We start from the raw sequence: 20,812 nt of genomic DNA on the forward strand, positions 1-20,812 counted from the left end.
ATACCCTCACTGCAGTGCTGAATCAGTCTTTGATTCTGCTTAACATTAGGTAAGTAGCCTTCGGGGATTTGACAGGGGAGTTATAAGTAACAAGATATATTAGATGACTTACAATTCGCGTACTGGAGTAGACCAGTGGAATGATTATTAACTGGACCCCTAGCCCCTTGAGCTGCTTATAAATCTCTGGAGCCTTACAGACAGGTCAGAGAATCCGTTTATCACTGCTGTGCTTCACTGTCAATACGTCTAACTCAAAATCAGGTCAGCAATCTAACTGAAAACTCCGATACAACAACCTGCTTGGTTTAACACTAAATTATAATCTGGAGCACCACTTCCACGCTGCAAGTACTACAGTATTCCCAGAGTCTGGGGCTGCTGCATTGGTATTCTAGCAACTTCACACCAAAATCATTCATCGTTATTATCTTCTTCCAGGGCTCAACAGCGAATGTGACCACTTTCTAGGTCTGTCACAGTGTACTCCACTTGCTATGTATTGAGGCCATCTATAGCAGTTGTTGAGGGACGTTCTTGGAAAAGCCTGCAAAGCTCTAAAGCCAGTAGCCCCGGCTCCTAATGCCTTGCTGTGTTACCAAAGGTGATGTATTCCCCAGCTCTCCTGTAAAGTGGTTCCATTACCGGATGAACACGCCCCTTGCTCACCTCGCTGATATTGCAGAATTTGCCTGTGGGTGCCCAAATCAGTCAGTGCCGTAGAGCTGAGTGTGATGGGCACCAGAGCCAGAGAGCGAGCATTGTGAACAAGTTACCCTGTCTACAGCAGACAACCCTGTCTCCCTATTGCCCCTTTAGTCATTCAGTCACTTTACACCACTAATACACAACTCTTTTGCTGGGATTTATTTCTGGGAGCCACTCCCATGAAACATATTTTATTCTAACAGCATTGAACCAGATACCAATATTTTCAGTCATGTATATGATGACATTATCATGACAATGGAGGCCATTCAGCCCATTGAGCCTATGCCAGCTTATTCTCGCTCACATGCCCATCAACTCAGCTTCCATTCTTTTGCCACTTACCTACACTGGGGTGATTTACAATTAACCTGCTGGCACATCTTTGGGATGTGGGAAGAAACCGGAGCACCCAGGGGAAGCCCACACCTTCACAGGGAGAACGTGCAGGTTCCACACAGGCAGCAACCAAAGTCAGAAGCAAACCTGGCCCATGAGTCCTTAGACACGAATTCTAAAGTTTATTGGAAGCCTGAATTATGTTCAGATTCACACCAAACAATAACAATGAAATAGTGGTTTTCTTATCATAAATACCGTGAAAGGTGCTTTTCATTCATTTGTCTATCTAACAGTCTCTTAAATGTCCCTAATGTATCTGCCCCCCACAAACTCTGACGGCAGTGCGTTCCACGCACCCGCCATTCCCTGTGTAAAAAAACTTACCCCTGACATCCCCCTTATAACTTCCTCCAATCACCTTAAAATTACGCCCCCTCATGTAAACCACTGTCACTCCGTACGTCTTTTGGAAAGTGGGAGGAAACCGGAGCACCCGGAGGAAACCCACGCAGTCACGGGGAGAATGTACAAACTCCTTACAGACAGTGGTCAGAATTGAACCCGGGTCACTGGCGCTGTAAAACATTACGCTAACCACTAAAGATTCTAACGTTCTCCAATTCTTGCAAGGTCATAAAACTTCAATTGAAAAAATTACTTTTTTCTTTAACATCCTCTTAAAATCTGCATATAACTTGTATGTTGCAGGATGCATTTGCAAATACAGTCTCAACTTTTTTAATGAAACAGAGAAAGGTTTGTAAGTTAATGAGAATTATGTTTCCGATTCTGTGGTGTATTAAAGGTGACTGGGTATTGAAGTTCTGACCCTCCCCATGCCTGAAACTCAGTTAATTTGTTTTATTTCTTTTTGAACACTTGATCGTCCAACCACAAAGGAACCACCAGAACAGCAGTAGTAAACCTCCTGCTGAAAGCCTAGTTAGGACCATCCTTGTGGACACGTTAGCACAACAGAAATAAGCATCTAGTGAGCCTGCAAAAGGGTCGTGCACCACTTGTTTCAGATGACCATGAATGAGTAACGAGCCTACCGTAATCCGAGCGAAGGACCACAAATGTTCCTGCATCCCTCATGCCATGACAGCTACCAATAACTGCTGGACTGTCCACTGCCTAATCCACTCTATTTTCTCCATCGTCATGGTCCCAAGCAGAAGCATTGCTGCATAAAGACGGCAATGCTCTCAAGGAGCCCTTAAGGTAGTTTTTCTCAGACAGCATCTCGATTCCCAGCCAATGCTGACTGGGCATTGCCAGGATGACAATTCCTAATTCCCAGATTGCTGACTGCCTATTGGCTGCCCTGAAACCTGCCGTGGTTGGCACCTGTGGCTCCTCTGGGGTCATAGAGTCATCCAGCACAGGAACAGACCCTTCCACCCAACCAGGTGCCTGGGGAGATGGACAGACGGGTGGGGAGGGATGAGAGAATCAGTGAGTCACGGAGAGAGTGATCCCTGTGGAAAGCAGAAAGGGGTGCAGAGGGGAAGATGTGACTGGTGGTGGGATCATGTTGTAGCTGGTGGAAGTGTTGAAGAATGACGTGCTGGACACGTTAGCTGGTGGGGGTGAAAGGTAAGGACCGAGGGAACTCTATCCCTGCTCTGTCTGGGGGAGATGGGGTAAGAGAAGAAGTGCAGGTAATAAAGGAGATGTGCATGACGGCTCCACGTTTGAGCTGTCTCAGATGTCCTGGAGTGGAAGGCTTCATCTCAAGAACAGATGTAGCGGAGACAGAGAAACTGAGAAGGGAATAGCGCCCTTACAAGAGATAGGTGGGAAGAGGTATAGTCCAGCTAGCTGTGGGAGTCAGTGGGTTTGTAGTAATTGTCGGTGGATAGTCTTGTCTCCTGAGATGGAGACAGAGAGAGCAAGAAAGGGGAAAGAGGTGTTGGAGATGGTCCAAGTGAATCTGAGGGCAGGGTGAAATTTGATAGTGAAGTTGATGAAATTAACAAGCTCTGTACAAGTGCAGGAGACACCACCAGTGCAGTCGTTGATGTAGCAAGTGCGGCTAGGGTCCATGGGAGTCCCCACGGCTGCACCTCTGATTTATAGAAAGTGGGAGGAATCAAAAGAGCAGTTGTTCAGGGTAAGAACAGGTTCTGCCAGGTGGAGAAGGGTGTTAGTAGAGGGGAACTGGCTGGATCTGTGTTCTAGGAAGAAGCAGAGAGCCCTAAGGCCTTCCTGATGGGAGATGAAAGTGTATAGGGACTTGATGTCCACGATGAGGCAGTGGAGCCAGGGAATGCTATGGTACTATGATATTACTATGGTACACTCTGGTACAATGGTAAGCTGACTACGGAGGGGCTTCCTGCTGTTCACCACTGGGAAAGTTATTGCCAGAGTCCTTCTCAACTGCTTTCTTCTCATGGCTGAAGAGCTGCTCCCCAAATTGCATTGTGAATTCCATCCATCCAAGGGCACATGGACATAATCTTCAACACAACCCCAAATGAATTGTAGGGAGCAGCTGCAGCCTCTATACATATCATTCTTCAACCTTACAAAAGCCTTTGACTCCTTCAATCAGGAGGGAATAAATTCATCTTCGTTATATAATGACATGAAAGCCACGTTCCTGAACAATGAGCTTATAGCAGAACTAGTCCTGGTGGGACCATTGAGGATTGGTGCCAAACAAAGCTACATCATTGCACTAACATTTTGTTTCAAGCTTTCTCACTGCTTTTCTTGCCCCCAATAAGCTTCCTTCTGGAGTGGAGCTAAACTTCTGAACTAATAGGAAATGTTCAACCTATGGTGACTACACTCCTGAGCCAAGGTCTCTCCAACCTCAGAATCTGAGCTGCAGTATGCAGACAACACCTGCATCTGCATGCACATAGAGGCCAAGCTCCAAGCCATTATTAAGTTGTTTACTGAAGATAAAAGGAAAGCCTTACACTCAATATTAATGTGACGAATGTCCTCTATCCACCTGCCTGAGCCACACTACACTATCCTCCGTCGATGAAGGTACCCTGGAAAATGTGAACCACTTCCCATATCACAGGATCCAACTCTCAGTGAAGGCAGATATCAACCACAGCCTTCAATGCACCAGCACAGCCTTTGGCCATCAGAGGAAAGGGGTATTTAGAAATTTGGCTTGTCCCCTTTGTCTCTCACCAACTTTTATCGATGCACCATAGAAAGCATCCTATCTGGATGCATCACGGCTTAGTATGGCAACTGCTCTGCCCAGGACCACAAGAAACTGCAGAGAGTTGTGGACACAACTCAGCACATCACGGACACCAGCCTCCCCTCCTTGGACTCTGTCTTTACTTCTCGCTGTTTTGGTGAAGCAGCCAGCATACCACCCACCTGGTGGTGAAGACCCCACCCACCTGGGTCATTCTCTCTTCTCTCCTCTTCCATCAGGTAGAAGATACAGGAGCCTGAGGGCACGTACCACCAGGCTTAAGGACAGCTTCTACCCCACTGATAAGACTATTGAACGGTTCCCTTATACGATGAGATGGACTATGACTGCACGATCTACCTTGTTGTGACCTTGCACCTTATTGCACTGCACTTTCTCTGTAGCTGTGACACTTTACTCTGTACTGTTATTGTTTTTACCTGTACTACATCAATGGACTCTGTACTAACTCAATGTAACTGCACTGTGTAATGAATTGACCTGTACGATCAGTATGCTAGACAAGTTTTTCACTGTATCTCGGTACAAGTGACAATAATAAACCAATACCAATACAGTGGACAACACCAATAGTCTATAAGGTATCAGTGACCCTTGCCCTCCTATATGCTCTGAGACCTGGACCGCAGGAACCTCAAGCAGTTGAAAGGTACTACTGATATTGCCTCTGCAACGTCCTCCAACTTTGCTGGAGGTTTAAGAGAACCAACATCAGTGCTCTCTCCCAGGCCAACATCCCAGTGAGGCCCTGGTTGCACTCAGTCATCTCTGTTGGGCAGGTCACGTTGGTCAGATGCCTAACACCAAACTCCTGATTATTATGAGCTCTGTCAGGGAAAGAGGTTACCAGGAGAACAAAGGAAAAGATTCAAGGCTGTGCTCAAAGGCTCCTTGAAGAAATGCAACATCCCCAATGGGAACCTCCCACCCCTTGACCACTCAGAGAAGGAGGATACGAATGGTATTTTTGAGGGTTGGTTAATTTTTGGTGGTGTTTAGCCCTCTTAAATGCTATCTGTCTCCCCTCTGCCCTTGGGCTGCTCCTACCCTACCACAACGGAACATCCAAATGGGTGCCAGAAAGTATCTCAGGAGCTGGAGATATCAGCTGAACAGCTGTAGCAAGTTAAGGTATTTGTCTGCAGAAGGGCAGAAATCCAGATCCTTCAGCCTCAGATCTTCCTAAGTTCCATCCAGTCTCAGTACCACATGAGCTTCGTGATTCTCTATCTACATTACAGAACAACATTATTAATGCTCGGTAAATATTTATCAATGCATTTGTACTGAGAATTGTCTGATGCGTCAAAATTGTGAAAACTCATTGGGGCGATTCAAAGTTGTAATACAAGTAGAAAAATGTTTATACCTGATTCACATGAAAGCACACCGCTGTTTCTTCATGCAACTGTGTGTAAAGTACAATCCTGACATCAAGTGCGGAGGTCAGAAATGACAAAACTACTCCTCCAATTTTTTTTGTTTTCTTTCATGGGGCAGTTTTTAGTGTGCATTTTTTTTCAAAGTAGTTTGTTTTCGCAACCAAAGAAGTAAAGTTAAAATATTGTTCTTGCCATCTAGAATGCATTCTGGCTTCTACAGCATGCACTGGGTGTAGAACCGGCAGACACCACACACTGCTTTTCCAGAGACACCTGGGCACCAAGGCAGCCAGACAGCAAGGGATAATGGACAGACCTCTCAACAGCCTGATACATGGATTCTTCCTGCAGCATTACCATAGGCATCATTTTTAATATCTGTGCATGGCACTAGTCTACAAATGACTGCACTTACCTAATGCAAACCCTTACTGTCAACATTTCTCAAGCTAGTCAGATCCTCAGTGGTAAGGTCCCACCAGGACGGGTCCCCTGCATTAAATGCTGCCATATGTGGAGCTGCCAGAAAATGTCTCACCCGTGAAACTGCCGAAAAATCTTCAACAACAGGCTAAGGCGCTTTCCCATGTTTAGCAAGAGGTTAAAAAAAAGGAATATTTCAAAGAGATTCAAAAGCATATCAAAATGATTGAAAAAATACACAACATGAAAAAGTGTTAAAATTATTTTTCTTAAATTTAAAAACAAACAAAACACTTGGAAGTAAACATATTTAAAGCATTTTAGATATACAAAAAGAATTAGAAAAAACTAAAACTTATCTTTGCCTTGTGCAGCCATTCCAAGCGGAGATGATGTTTTGATGCCAGACCTAACACTAGTGCAGGTTCACTAATTTAAGGGCTCGGTAACTGTCGCAAGTTTGCACTCTGCTGCTGCACTGGATGAAATATCTAACGTCAAAGGGCTTGCTTGAAAAATATTGCAAATGGCTGACAACAAGTCCTTCCGCATTCACATGGAGATCACAGAGTTACACAGGCAAATGTCGGCAGTTATGCCTGATATTCTTTTTATTTCAAAAATAAACTTTATTCTTAATAAAAAATGTATACACAGTGCAAAATACAAAAGCTTAACATTCATGATTGTTATATTCAGTAGTGTAAAACTTAAAGAGAGAAAAAAACACGCTAACAAACATAGCACCATTGCCACTGATGTGGCATCCCTGAGGTGATACCCCTTTTATTGTTCGAGGGGCTTCCCCATCCAACTCTGCCCCTCCATGTCCGGTAGCGGAAGGAGCCCAGACTGTGGAACTTCCCCATAGAGCCTTAGCATTGGCTGCACCGAGCTTCAGTGCGTCCCTCAGCACGGACTCCTGCAGCCTGGACTGTGCCAGTCTGCAGCATTCCCTTGCGGACATCTCGCTGTGCTGGAAGACCAACAAGTTTCGGGCAGACCAAAGGGTGTCTGTCACCGAGATGATGACCCTTCCAGCAGGCAGTTGATGTCTGTGGCCCCAGGAACAGCCTGTAGATCAGAGAGTCCTCTGTAATGCAGCTGCTGGGGATGAACTGGGACACAGACCCTTGAATCCGTCAGTCTGCAAAGAGGTGGGTGACCATTTCCTCCCCCCCCCCCATGGCCTTCCCGAGGGCAGTGTGCATTGGGGTTGATGTGTTGTCTGTAGTGGAAGGCTCTGACTGTGAGGGCACCTCTCACCTCTAGCCAAGCGAGGCCTTGGTGCTTGTTGGATAGATCTGGCGATGAGGCACTCTGCCATCTGGTTTGGACCATTTGCTCAGGGAACAAACCCACAGAATCCACAGTGTCCCTATCCTGCAGTGTGTGCAGTACATTCCGCACTCACCACTGTTTGATGGACGTGGTCAAAGGTGTTTGCTTGGAAGAACTCTACCACAAAGGACAGGTAGTACGGCAACATCCAGCTGACTGGAACATTGCGCGGTAGAGGGGCCAGGCCTATCTTCTGCAACACTGGGGATAGGTAGAACTTCAGAACATAGTGACGCTTGGTGCCCACGTACTTTTGGTCCACACACCAGCTGATACAGCCACACACGAAGATGGTCATCAGGATGAGGGCAATATCAGTAACACTTTTGCCCCCATTCTCAACGGATGTGTAGTATGACCTGTCGGATTCACTCCACCTCAGACCCCCAGATAAACTGGAAGGTGTCCCATGTGATTGCTGAGGCTGAGGAGCAAGGAACAGGCCACACCTGCACCAAGTACAGCAGCCCTGAGAGCACATCACACCTGATGACCAAGTTCTTTCTAGTTATTGACAGAGAACGCCATTTCCACAGACCCAGTTTTTGTTTTACCTTCCCAATCCACTCCAGCCAATTCTTGTTGCACGCCTCAGCCCCTCCGAACCAGATCTCCAGCACCTTCAGGTAGTTGGACCTGATGGTGATGGGGACATTGAATCAGTCGAGTCAGTTACCGAAGAGCATGGCCTTGTTCTTCCTACGGTTGACTCTGGCCCTCGATGCCAACTCGAACTGATCGCAGATGCTGATCAACCTGTGCACTGACCGTGGGTCCGAGCAGAAGACGGCGACATCATCCATGTTCAGGGAGGTTTTACTTGTGTGCCTCCACTGTCTGGCAACGTCACCCCTCTTATGTCCTCCCTGATGGATTCGGCAAAGGGTTCAATGCAGCACACAAACAAGACGGGGGAGAGTGCATAACCCCGCCTCCCACCATCTGCCTAACTATCTGCCTCCCACCCATTGATTTGGACTGCACTACAGATATCTGTGTAGGGCAGTTGGACCCAATTTCTGACTCCCTCCACCAAACCCATTTTGGAGAGCACCCAGCATGTACGTGTGCAAAATTATGCCTGATATTCTCAATGGCATCCAGGCCACTAACTCAAAAGTGAGACAAGCTATTTTGTGCAACTTGGCAGCCCAATTGAATTTCAAACATCCTTAATGCCAAGCCGACTCTCTGACTCTCAGGACTCAAGCCCTATTTTCCACACCAACCATGAGTAGATGTACAGAAGTCACCTAAGAAAAATGAAACCAAATTTTCTTCTGCAATTCAGGAAGCTCCTGACTTCCATTTTATATCTACTGTTCACCCCAAACATGGTAATAAAGTCAAAGAGAGGCCCCTCAGCCCAGAGTCCATACTGACCATCAACCACCCTTTTACACTGATCCTATATTAAGCTCATTTTTATTCTCCTCACATATCAACTGCCCCCCCCCCCCCAGAATCTGCCTGTACACTCAGAGCCATTTACAGTGGCCAGTTAATCTCCAACCTACATGTCTTTAGGATATGGGAGGAACCAGAGCATCTGGAGGAAGAATGTGCCAACTCCACACAGACAATACCCAAGGTCAGGATAGAACCTGAGTCGCTGGTGCTGTGGGACAGCAGCTCTATTAGCTATTCCACTGTGCTGCCCAAGAGGTCCACGTGTCCAGTATTCTCTCCGCAGGAAAGAAACTAGCGCAAGGGGAGAATGTAACCCTGCACCCAGAGCTGAATACATCACCCAAACACAGACTGGACATGGTTTTGTTACTGGGTCAGTAATAACAGCACAGCAAGAATAGAATTGGAATTGGTTTATTATTGTCACTTGTACCAAGGTACAGTGAAAAACTTGCCTTGCATACAGTTCGTACAGATCAATTCATTACACAGCGCATTGAGGTAGTACAAGGCAAAACAATGCAGAATGCAGAGTAAGGTGTAACAGCTACAGAGAAAGTGAAGTGCAGGTAGACAATAAGGTGTAAGGTCATAACGAGGTCGATTGTGAGGGCAAGAGTCTATTTTATCATACTAGGGAATCGTTCAATAGTCCTATAACAGTGTGATAGAAGCTGTCCTTGAGCCTGATAGTACGTGCCTTCAGGCTTTTGTATCTTCTGCCCAATGGCAGAGGGGAGAAGAGAGAGTATGTCTGGGGTGGGTGGGGTCTTTGATTATGTTGGCTGCTTTACAGAGGCAGTGTGAAGTGTAGACAGCGTCCATGGAGGGGAGTCTGGTTTCCGTGATGTTCTGAGCTGTGTCCACGACTCTCTGCAGTTTCTTGTGGTCACAGGCAGAGCAGTAGCCACGCCAAGCCATGATGAATCCGGATAGGATGCTTTCTACGGTGCATCGATGAAAATTGGTGAGTGTCATAAGGGACATGCCAAATTTCTTTAGCCTCTTGAGGAAGCAGAGGTGCTGGTGGGCTTTCTTGGCCGTGGCGTCTACGTGGTTGGACCAGGACAGGCTTTTGGTGACGTTAACTCCTAGGAACTTGAAGCTCTCAACTCTCTCCACCTCAGCACCATTGATGTAGACAGGTGCATGTGCACCGCGCCGCCCCCCCCCCCCCCTTCCAGAAGTCAATGACCAGCTCTTTTGTTTTGCTGACATTGAGGGAAAGGTTGTTGTCATGACACCATGTTACTGAGCTGTCTATCTCCTTCCTGTACTCTGACTCATTGTTAGTTTTAAAGGGGGTGTACTGTTATTGCCAGCTGGTTAAAGGGGAGCACTTTATTCTTATTCTTTGTCTGGATGGAATGCAGGCACAGAAGACTGGGGGTTGTGTACCCCTTTTCATATAGGCACAGAATAAACTGGGGCTGAGAATGCACTCATTTTATACAGGCACGGAAGTATCTGGGTTGACAGTGCAATCTTTTGTACAGGCAAGAATGATCTGGGATGAAGGCGCCTTTAAGGCAGGCACACAATCAGCTGGAAGTAACAGTGCACCCCGTTTAATTCAGGTACAGAGAGTTGGGGATGACAGTGCTCCCCTTTAATTCCCAATCTGGGAATACAAATGGAGTCCTTCTAATACGTACTGAGTGAGCTGGGAATCAGTGCTCCACATTTAACAGAGGCAGAGAATGAGCCAGGACTGTCCATACACCCTATTCTGCAGGTGGAGAATATTCTAAGACTCACAGTGCACCCCTCTTACACAGGCGCAGATTGATCTGGGGCTGAGTACACCATTTTTATACAGGTACAGACTGCTCCTTCTGACAGTTCACCCAGTACACAGACATAGAGTGGCCTGGATGAGAGTGCACACTTTCATAACGGCAGTGGGTGCACAACTTTCTGCCATGACATGTGATCTGTTGAGAGTGCTCCCCTTTTAGGCATAGAATAATCTGGGGGCCAATAGTGCAATGCTTTGATACAGGCACAGAATGAGCCTTGACTGTCCTTGCCCCCCATTCTGTAGGCATTATAGGGCTGGGAGTCCCACCTAATGTACAGGCACGGAATGATCAGAGGCTGAGAGCACAGCCCTGTTATACAGGTATAGGATGGTCCAGTGCTGACGGTGCACTCCTTTAACACAGATAAAGATCAACCTGGGGTTCTCAGCGTCTCTCTTTTATTACAGACACAGAATAACTGACTGCACCCCTGCGATACAAGTACAGAAAGATCTAGGGCAGACGATTTGCCAGCTCTGATACAAGCCAAAAAGGAGCTGAGGATGACAGTGCACCCCTTTTAATTCAGTCACAATATACACTTTTGTACAGGCACAGAAAGATTTGACAGACATTGCTCCCTTTATACATAGGCAAAGAATAATTTAGGCCGAGAGTACTCCAATTTTATCCAAAAATCAGAATGAGCTTGGCCGAGGGCACAATCCTTCAAAACAGGTGCAGAATGAATTAGAATCAGGTTTATTCTCACTGACATATGACGCGAAATTTGTTGTTTTGCGGCAGCAGTGCAAAGGCATAAACATCTATAAATTACAATAAATAAATAAATAGTGCAAAAAAAAGGAATAATGAGGTAGTGTTCATGGGTTCAGAAATCTGATAGCGGAGGGGAAGCTGAGTGTGGGTCTTCAGGATCCTGTACCTCGTCCCCAATGGTAGTAACAAGAGGAGGGCATGTCCCATATGGTGAGGGTCCTCAGTGATAGATGCTGCCTTCTTGAAACACCCTCCGTGACTGCATGCGTTTCCTCCCACATTCCAAAGACATACGGGTTAGTGGAGCAGCACGGTGGTGTAGCGGTTAGTGTAACGCTATTACAGCGCCAGCGATCAGGGTTCAATTCCCGCCGGTTTCTGTAAGGAGTTTGTCTGTTCTCCTCATGACTGCGTGGGTTTTCTCCGGGTGCTCTGGTTTCCTCCCACATTCCAAAGACGTACGGATTAGTAGGCTAACATGGGTGTAATTGCGCGGGTTTGTTAGGCCAGAAGGGCCTGTTATCGTGCTGTATAAATAAAGTTAAAAAAAAAGTTTTAAAGATTCACAAGGATACAACCAGGACTGGAGGGCTTGAGTTAGGAGACTGGATAAGCTGGGACTTTTTTTCCTGGAGCATAGGAGGCTGAGGGGTGACCTTAGGGAGGTGTAAAATCATGAGGGGTATAGATAAGGTGGATCATCACAGTCTTTTTTTTCCCCAGGGTGGGGGAGTCTAAAGCTAGAGGACATAGATTTAAGGTGAGGGGGGAAATATTTACAAGGGACCTGAGGGGAAACTTTTTCATGCAGAGGGTGGTGGGTATATGGAATAAGCTGCTACAGGAAGCTGTAGAGGTGAGTACAACTACAATGTTTAAAAGACACTTGGACAGGTGCATGAATAGAAAATGTTTAGAGGACTATGAGCTAAAAGCAGGCAAATGGGATTAGCCTGGGTAGACATCTTGGTGATCATTGACAAGTTGGGCCAAAAGGCCTGTTTCTGTGCTGTATGACTCCATGAAGTCATGAAAACTGCAATTTAAATCCATGTTCTTTCATTCCAGCCCCAAGCAGGGTAGCTTCCTATAAAAAAGATGATAGACTATTCGCAAATTTGGTGTCATATTTGATCCCAAGGCTGGCTTTCAGCTTCATAGCCATGTGATCACTAACAGCATCTATTTTCGCTATTAGGATAGTGATGGATAGGGCAGTTAAGTTTGTGCACCAAAGGCAAAAAGCACACAGCTAAGAGCTCTTTTTGGTGGAATTGATGCTAGCCTTGATTTCCCTTGGCTCAACATCTTGATTAGTTTAAGAAAGAGGCAGAAAAAAAAGATTGTCACCGCCTGTGGCTGCTGCTGAGACATTTCATTGTTTACTGCTTGACTGACCAATCAACCTTGAGGGAATCATCATATCCGTTACAGATCGAGCTGTTTTGTACTAATACATAATGGTAACTGTCATTTCTTTGTGAACCAATAAAACCATTCTATTGCTTGACCTTTTGGGTAACCTGTGATCTTGGTAAAAGTTAAGATATTACATTAGACAGTTACTCTCCCTCTCATTCCTTGTAAATTTTATGTAAAGTTTTAGAAAGTCAACATTCGATTTAATGCCTCCATGCAAGAAGGCAAAGACAACATTTTTGAAAAGAGTTAGCATTTCAGATCGATGGCCTTTCATCAGAACCGGGAAAATGGGTTTTAAGCTGCAGAGAAAGGAGAAAGCACTGGAGAAAACAAAACAAATGACCGTGATGGAGTGCTGGGCAGGAAAGATTAAATAGTAAAAGGACAATAGAACAAGGAGAAAGAGAGTGGTAGTGGGACCCAAAGAAACAGACACAGAGGTAAATCAGAGGAGCAGTATCATCATCAAAGATTACTGCAGGTGGGGATATCTAAATATAATAAACACAGAATGCTGGAAGTTCTCATGACTGAACTGGCTGAACTCAGTGCTGAGTCATGGAGTTGTAAGGTGCTTACTCAGAAGATGAAGTGCAATTCATCAAGTTTATTTTGTGTTTCATGGAATGTGTAGCAGTCCCAGGACTGAGAGGTCAGACCAGGAGTGGGAAGAAGAATCAAAGTGAGCTTTCAATAATCCATTCACTGAGGATCAAACCCAACATGTTTGTTGTTTAGTGAAGCAATCTCTGTCTTACAAAGCTGAAACTTCTGGCACTTCCTTATACCTCCCTCAGGACCACGACACCACCACTGAACACTTGGTCATCATTTCTTAGATTGTCACTGACAGCATCTCCTCCCTGTATCTTCCTTCCTTAACCTTCAGCTTTATAGTCCCAGCTCCCCACAGCCCAAGATATACAACCAGGACAGACTCATCATTTCAGCCTCTTTTTATTCCATGGAGCTAACTTTTTCTTTCTCTCACTTTATCTAGTCTCTTCCCACCTACATTCACAACATGTCTGAAGCCCTCTGCCATATCCTGGCCAGAATCATTTCATTTTCAGCATACCTGTCCAACCCCTCTGCAACTCCTGCTCTTGTCAGTTTGACCTGAAGGACTTTCACTGGAGAGAAACCCTACCAGTCCTCTTCCACCTGACTGAATTTGATTTTACATTGAACAACCCCTCCTCTGATTTTACGCATTTCTTCTAAATAAGAGCTGATTCATGGAAATTCATAATTTTGTTTTATTTGTTCATTTTTCAGGGTGTGAGCATTTACTTCAGCAATGAGTTCAGCACTTATTGCCCAAAAATTAATTGCACTTGAGAGGGCTGTGGTGAGCCACCTCCCTGAATCACTGCAGTCCTCCTGGTGGATGGACTCTCACTGTACTGTTAAACAGACCCAGCGAAGTTGAAGGACCTGCAATCTATTCCACATCAGGATGGTGTTCCTGTGCACCTGCTACCTTTGTCCTTTTTGGTTTTGGAATGTTTGAATAGAATGAGCAAACAACTGCAGGGAGTTTGTAGATGTGCTGCAGCTCCTGCACACTGACAGTGAAGGAAATGAATATTTAGGGTGGTTGACGTGATACCCATCAAGCCCAACATCCTTTGTTTCAGTCAACAAACACCCAATTTTCTATCACACAATAGTTTTTGTGATTGTGGCATAAGTGACAGACATTCACAATAAGCACACCAATATCCCGTCGGTAACACTTTTGCCCAACCTGCTTCCTGTAAGGACTCTATCGCATTCTTACAGTTTTTCTGGTTCCACTCCATCTGCCTGATAATGCCAGCTTCCATATCAGTACTTCTGATGTGCCTTCCTTTTTTGCTTTACACCTCCTTGACTGATCTTCTACTTCATTATTTGTCCCATTACTACCCACATCCACCCTGGACAACGGCCCTTCTTGTCCTTCAATCTCTTCTGCCTTTCGCCTTTCAAACTTTCCCTTTTGTTCTCTCCACCAACAACACTTTCCACCTGCATCTTAAAACCTGTTCTGCTTCTAACTTTTTCACGGCTCTGATGAAACAAAGCGTTCCATTACCTTCACTTCCATGTTGTTCTCCCTCCATATGATCTAATCCATATTTGACTCCCTCTTCCCTTTCTTGACTTCTCTATCTCCATCTCAAGGGACAGGTTGGCAACCAATATTCATTACAAGCCCACAGACTACCAGAGCTACCTTGACTACACCTGCCTCCTGTAAGGACCAATGCATTCTCCCAGTTTTTCTGACTCCATCATATGTGTTCTAATAAAGAGACTTTTCTTATCAGTGTTTCTGAGATAACTTCCATTTCCCTTAACCAAGGTTTCTACCAGTGTTCACAGGGTTCTCAAACATGCCCTCTCTATTTCCCGTATTTATGCTCTCAACCCCTCTCCTCCCAGTAACAGCAATGATGGGGTTCCCCTTGTCCTCACCTTCCATTCTATCCTTTGCACTTAAAGGATTATGCTCTGCAAGTTCTGCAACTTCCAACTTGATTCTACCTCCAGACATATCTTCTCCTCCCCTTTCAGCATTCCAAAGGGACCATTCTGACTGTAACTCTCTGCTTCACTATTCCACCTCCACCATGCACTCCTCTTCTCTTGCCATGCAACCACAGAGATGCAACACTTGTCCTTTTACCTTGTCCCTTCTCATTTATCCTGGGATCCAAACGATTCTTCCAGGTGAAGCACCAACTCACTTGCACTTCTTCCAGTTTAATATATTGACTTTGCAGAACACCTCCATTCAGTCTGCAAGAGTTAGCTTGAGCTTCCAGTTGCTAATGGCATTATCATTTTAATTTTCCATCTATGACCTCTCTATCTTTGGCCTCTACGCTGTTCCAGCAAAGCACAACATAAGCTCAAGGAACAGCAGCTCATCTTTCATTTTGGCATGTTGTAGCTCTCATGATTCAATATTGCATTCAACATCTTCAGGCAACCAATCTTCCCTGCTTGTGTCAGAACTGATCAGTTCTGATGAAAGTAAGAACTCAAATGCTGGAAACCTGAAATAAAAACAGAAAACGCTGGAGAAAACTCAGCAGTTCAGGCAGCATTTGTGGAAAGAGAAACAGTTAACGTCTGAAGTCTGGGACTCTTCATCAGAACAGAAAAAGAGAGAAATGTTAATCTAGGCAGCAGAGAAGGTTGAGGAGAGCAATGGCCAAAACAAGGGGAAATTCCTGAATGGGGTGAAGTAAGGTGGCTATGAAAGGAAGCAGATAATATCCAATTAAGCTTCTTTGTCTGTGTAAAGCATTGCCAATGTTGTACAGTCTACAGAATGCTGTATAATCTGACCTACTGGGAAATGCCCAGCAGGTCAGACCATACAATCAGTGCGGGAGAACACAGACAGAAGGGTCAGAGGGGGACAGGGATGGTGAATTAAAGTGCCATGCAACCGGTAATTCAGGATCACTCCTGCGCACTGAACCCAGGTGCTCTGCGAAGCAATGCCACAATCTGTGTTTGATTTCTCCAAAGTAAAGGAGCCTACACTGTCAGCAATGAATACAGTACACAAGATTGGAAGAAGTCCAAGTGAATTGCTACTTCACCTGGAAAGACTACTTGGGTCCCTGGATGGTGGGAAGGGAAGAAGTGAGCGGACAGGTATTGTACCTCCTGTGGTTGCATAGGCAAGCAGTATATGAGGGAGAGTGGTAGGCAGGGAGGGATCTATGGACCAGGGAGCCCGATGGGAGAGATCCCTTCAAGATTCTGAAAGGGGAGGGAAATATGTATCTGGTGGTGGAACCTCGTTGGAGCTGATTGAAATTGCGAAGGATGATCCATTGAGTGTGGAGGCTGGCGGATGTAAGGTAAGGACCCTGTTCTTGCTCTGTCCAGAAGCAGTGAGAGCAGACATGTGGGAAACAGATGAGATGTGGTCAAAGTCTCCATCCTCTACGGTAGAGGGGAAGCCACAGTTCAGGAAGAAGGAAGACATTTAAGAGGTATCTCTGCGGAATGCCTCATCATTGGAGCAAATGCAACAGAGACAGAGGAACTGAGAAAATGGAATGCAGTCCTTACACGAAGCAGGATGTGAGAAAGTATAAACAAGGTAGTTGTAAGAGTCTGTGGTCTTGAGGTGGATGTTGGTGTCTAGACTATTTCCTACAAAGGAGATGGAGATATCCAGAAAGGGAAGCAAGCAGTCAGAGATGAACTGTGAAAGTGAGAGCAGGGTGGAAATTGGCTGTGAAAGTGATGAAATTTTCATGTCTGTATGGGTGCAGGAAGCAGCCCTAATGCAATTGTTCATGTCCTGGAAAAAGAGGGGGGGGGGGGGGGGTAGGCTCTAGCAGGGCAGAAACAAAGACTGTTCCATATATTCCACAAAAAGACAGGCATAGCTTGGGCCCATGCAAGTGCCCATTTGGAGAAAGTGAGTGAAGAAGTTGTTCAACATAAGGAAAAGTTCCATCGGGTGAATGAGTGTGCTGGTGGAGGGGAACTCATTGGTCTTCTATTCGAGGAAGAAATAGAGGCCCTCAGATCCTTTTGATGTGGGGTGGAGGTGTAGAAGGATTGTACATCCATGGTGACCCTGAGCTTCCGATTGTCTGCCACACTAATTCACCATCACACTCCCACCCTGGCCTTTCAGTCTGTGGCCTCCTGCACTGTTATAACAATGCCCAATGTAAGCTTGAGGAACTACACCTCGTCTTCTGTCTGCGCATGCTGCAGCCTGCAAGACTCAATATTGAAGTCTCCAACTTTAGATAACCTGTTCTTTCTTTCTGTTTATATGAGAACTACCCATCCTTTTTTTCTTTGTGTGGTCTGGTTTGCTGGGCATTTCTCGGTAGGCCAGATTATACAACATTCCACAGACTGTACACCGTTAGCAGCACACCACACAGACAAAGTAGCTTACCTGGATATTAAATGCCCCTTTCATGGCCACATTATTTCACTCTATCAGAGATATTCCCTTTGTTCCACCCATCATCCTCCCCAACCTTCTCTGCTCCCTAGATTACCTTGTTTCTCTCTTTCTCTGTTCAGATGAAGAGTCCTGAACTTGAAATGCTAACTGTTTCTCTTTCCACGGATGCTGCCTGACCGGCTGTTTTTCCAGCATTTTCTGCTGTTCTGACTGGTTCTGTTGCAGTTTTTCTCCTCCCAGATGCTGCTTGAGCCTTTGGATAGTTCCAGCAGTCTATTTGTTTCAGATTTCCAGCATCAACTGTGCTCTCCATCAGAGTTCCAGCACATTTTTCTTCTTCTCTCTACTGCCTTCATTCATCACCCTCTAATTACACTCCTCTTTCTCTCACAACACTTGTAAAACCTTGGTCTCCACCCCATCACTGATATTTCTTTGTTCTAGAGTCATGCAGCACAGAAACAAGCTCCTGACGCACCAAGTCCATGCCAGCCATCAAGTATCTATCCATACGAATCACACCTACCAGCACTTGGTCCGTAGCCTTCTATGCATCAGTGATTCAAGTGCTCATCTAGATATTTACTTAAGTATTGTGCTAGTACCTGCACCATCCATTCAGTGTGTTCCAGATTCCAACCACCTTGTGTGAAAGAATTCTTCCTCTGATTCATCCTAAACCTTTCACACCTTACCCTAAAACTTATGCCCTCTGGTTTTAGACAAGTCTGCTCTGGATAATTGTTTCCTACTTTCTACCCTATACTGTATATGCCCTTCATAATTTGCTCACTGCTATCAAACTTCCCCCCTCAGACTACACTTCAAAGAAACCAAACCCAGCCTATCCATTCTCCCCTCATAACTGAGATGCTCATCCTAGTGATTCTCCTCTGCACCCTCCCCAGCGCAAACACTTCCTTTCTAAAGTGCGGCAATCAGAACTGTATTCCAGCCGCAGCCTAACTAATGCTTTAGAGAGCTGTACCATAACCTTCTTCCTCTTATATTCTCTGAAAGCTAGTTTTCCATATGCTTTCTTTACTGTGCTGCCATCTTCAGGGATTCTTGGACTTGTACACCAAGGCCCCTCTGTTCCTCAATACTCACTAAGACCCTACCATTCATTGTGCATGTCCTACTCAAGGGCATCACCTTGCACTTATCCTGATTAGGTTCCATCTGATATTGGTCTGCCCATACTAACAATATAATCCTGCAGCCTAGACCATCCTTCTCACTATTTTCATATCAGCTGCAGACTTACTAACCATGCCTCTGACATTCATATCCAAATCGTTAATGTACACAACACACAGGTCAAAGGCTTCCAGTCAGGAAAACAACTCTCCACCATAACCTCTGTCTCCTATTACCAAGCCAACTTCTCAACTAGGCCTGGATCCCATGGGCTCTAACCTTTTGGATCAGTCTCCCATGTGGGACCAGAATCAGAGATGGACCAGGTGGTGAGAGAGGGTAGAAATTTTCTAGTTCATGGAGAGAGCAGGCAGTAGCAACAACAGGATCTAGATCAATTGGAAAAGTGAGCCAAGGAATGGCAGATGGAATTTAAATTTTTTAAATTTTATTTACAGCGTGGTAACAGGCCCTTTCGGCCCAACGAGTCCACGCCGCCCATTTTTTTTAAACCCCCAAATTAAGCTACCCGTACGTCTTTTTTGAATGTGGGAGGAAACCGGAGCACCCGGAGGAAACCCACTCAGACACGGGGAGAACGTACAAACTCCTTACAGACGGCGACGGGAATCGAACGCCAATCGCTGGCGCTGTAGTAGCATCGCGCTAACCGCTACGCTACCGTGCCGCCCACCTCAGACATGTGCGAAGTGATGCATTTTGAGAAGTTAAACCGGGGCAGGACACACAGTGAATGACTGGGCCCTGGAGAGCATTGTAGAACAGAGACCCAGGGGTACACGTACATAGTTCCCTGGAAGTGGTGACATAGGTAGACAAGATGCTTAAGAAGGCGTATGGCACGCTTGCCTTCATCATTCAAGGCAGTGAGTACAAGAGTTGGGGACGTCATGTTACAGATGTACATGACATTGGTGAGACCATACCTGGAACACTGTGTGCAGTTCTGGTCGTCACACCATAGGAAGGATGTGTTAAGCTAAAGCGGGTGCAGAAAAAATTCACAAAGATGTTGCAAGGACTGGTGGGCTTGAGTTATAAGGAGAGACTGGATAGGCTGGGACAGTGCCCCTGGAGCAAAGGAGGTTGAGGGGTGACCTTATAGAGGTTCATAAAATCATGAGGGGCATTGATAAGACGGAATGTCACAGTCATTTTCCCTGGGTAGGGGAGTCGAAAACTAGAGGGCAGAGGTTTAAGGGGGAAAGATTTAAAGAGGACCTGAGAGGCAAGTTCTTCACAAGGGTAGTGGTTATATGGAACAAGTTTCCAGAGAAAGTGGTAGAGGTGGGAACAATTAAAATGCTCGAAAGACGTTTTGCCAGGTACATGGATAGGAACGATTTAGAGGGATATGGGCCAAATGCAGGCAAATGGCACTAGCTGAGGAAGACTCCTTGGTCGGCATGGACTAATTGGACAGAAAGGCATGTTTCCATGCTATATAACTCTCATGACTCTAGCACTAACAAAATCATTGTGTGACAGAAAAATGAATGAGGAGACCTTGGTAGACTGCAACAAAAGATGTTGGGCTTGATTGGTATCCTGTCAACCACCCTAAGTATTGATTTCTTTCACCATCAGTGAGCAGGAACTGCAGCACGTCTACAAAATACACTGCAGTTGTTTACTTATACTATTCAAACATTCCAGGCCCCAAGAAGGACAAAGGTAGCAGGTGCATAGGAACATCACCCATGGGTTCCCCTCCAAGTCACACACCACCCTGATGTGGAAATATACTGCAGGTCCTTCATGTGGGACCTTGAAGTCCATGGAGACCACATCAGCTGCATTGCCCTCATCGGTCCACTGTGTTACCTCTTCCTGAAATGTACTCGTTTTGGTCAGACATGGTCTCACTCTCTGTGCAACATAAAACATACTTCTTTTCTCACGTTTCCTTGGTCTAATGAAGGGTTGGCCATCCAAGATGTAGAGGTGTTTCCCTACTCCCAGA

The sequence above is a fragment of the Pristis pectinata genome, chromosome 16, assembly GCF_009764475.1.
Source record: "Pristis pectinata isolate sPriPec2 chromosome 16, sPriPec2.1.pri, whole genome shotgun sequence".
Classification (NCBI taxonomy): Eukaryota; Metazoa; Chordata; class Chondrichthyes; order Rhinopristiformes; family Pristidae; genus Pristis; species Pristis pectinata.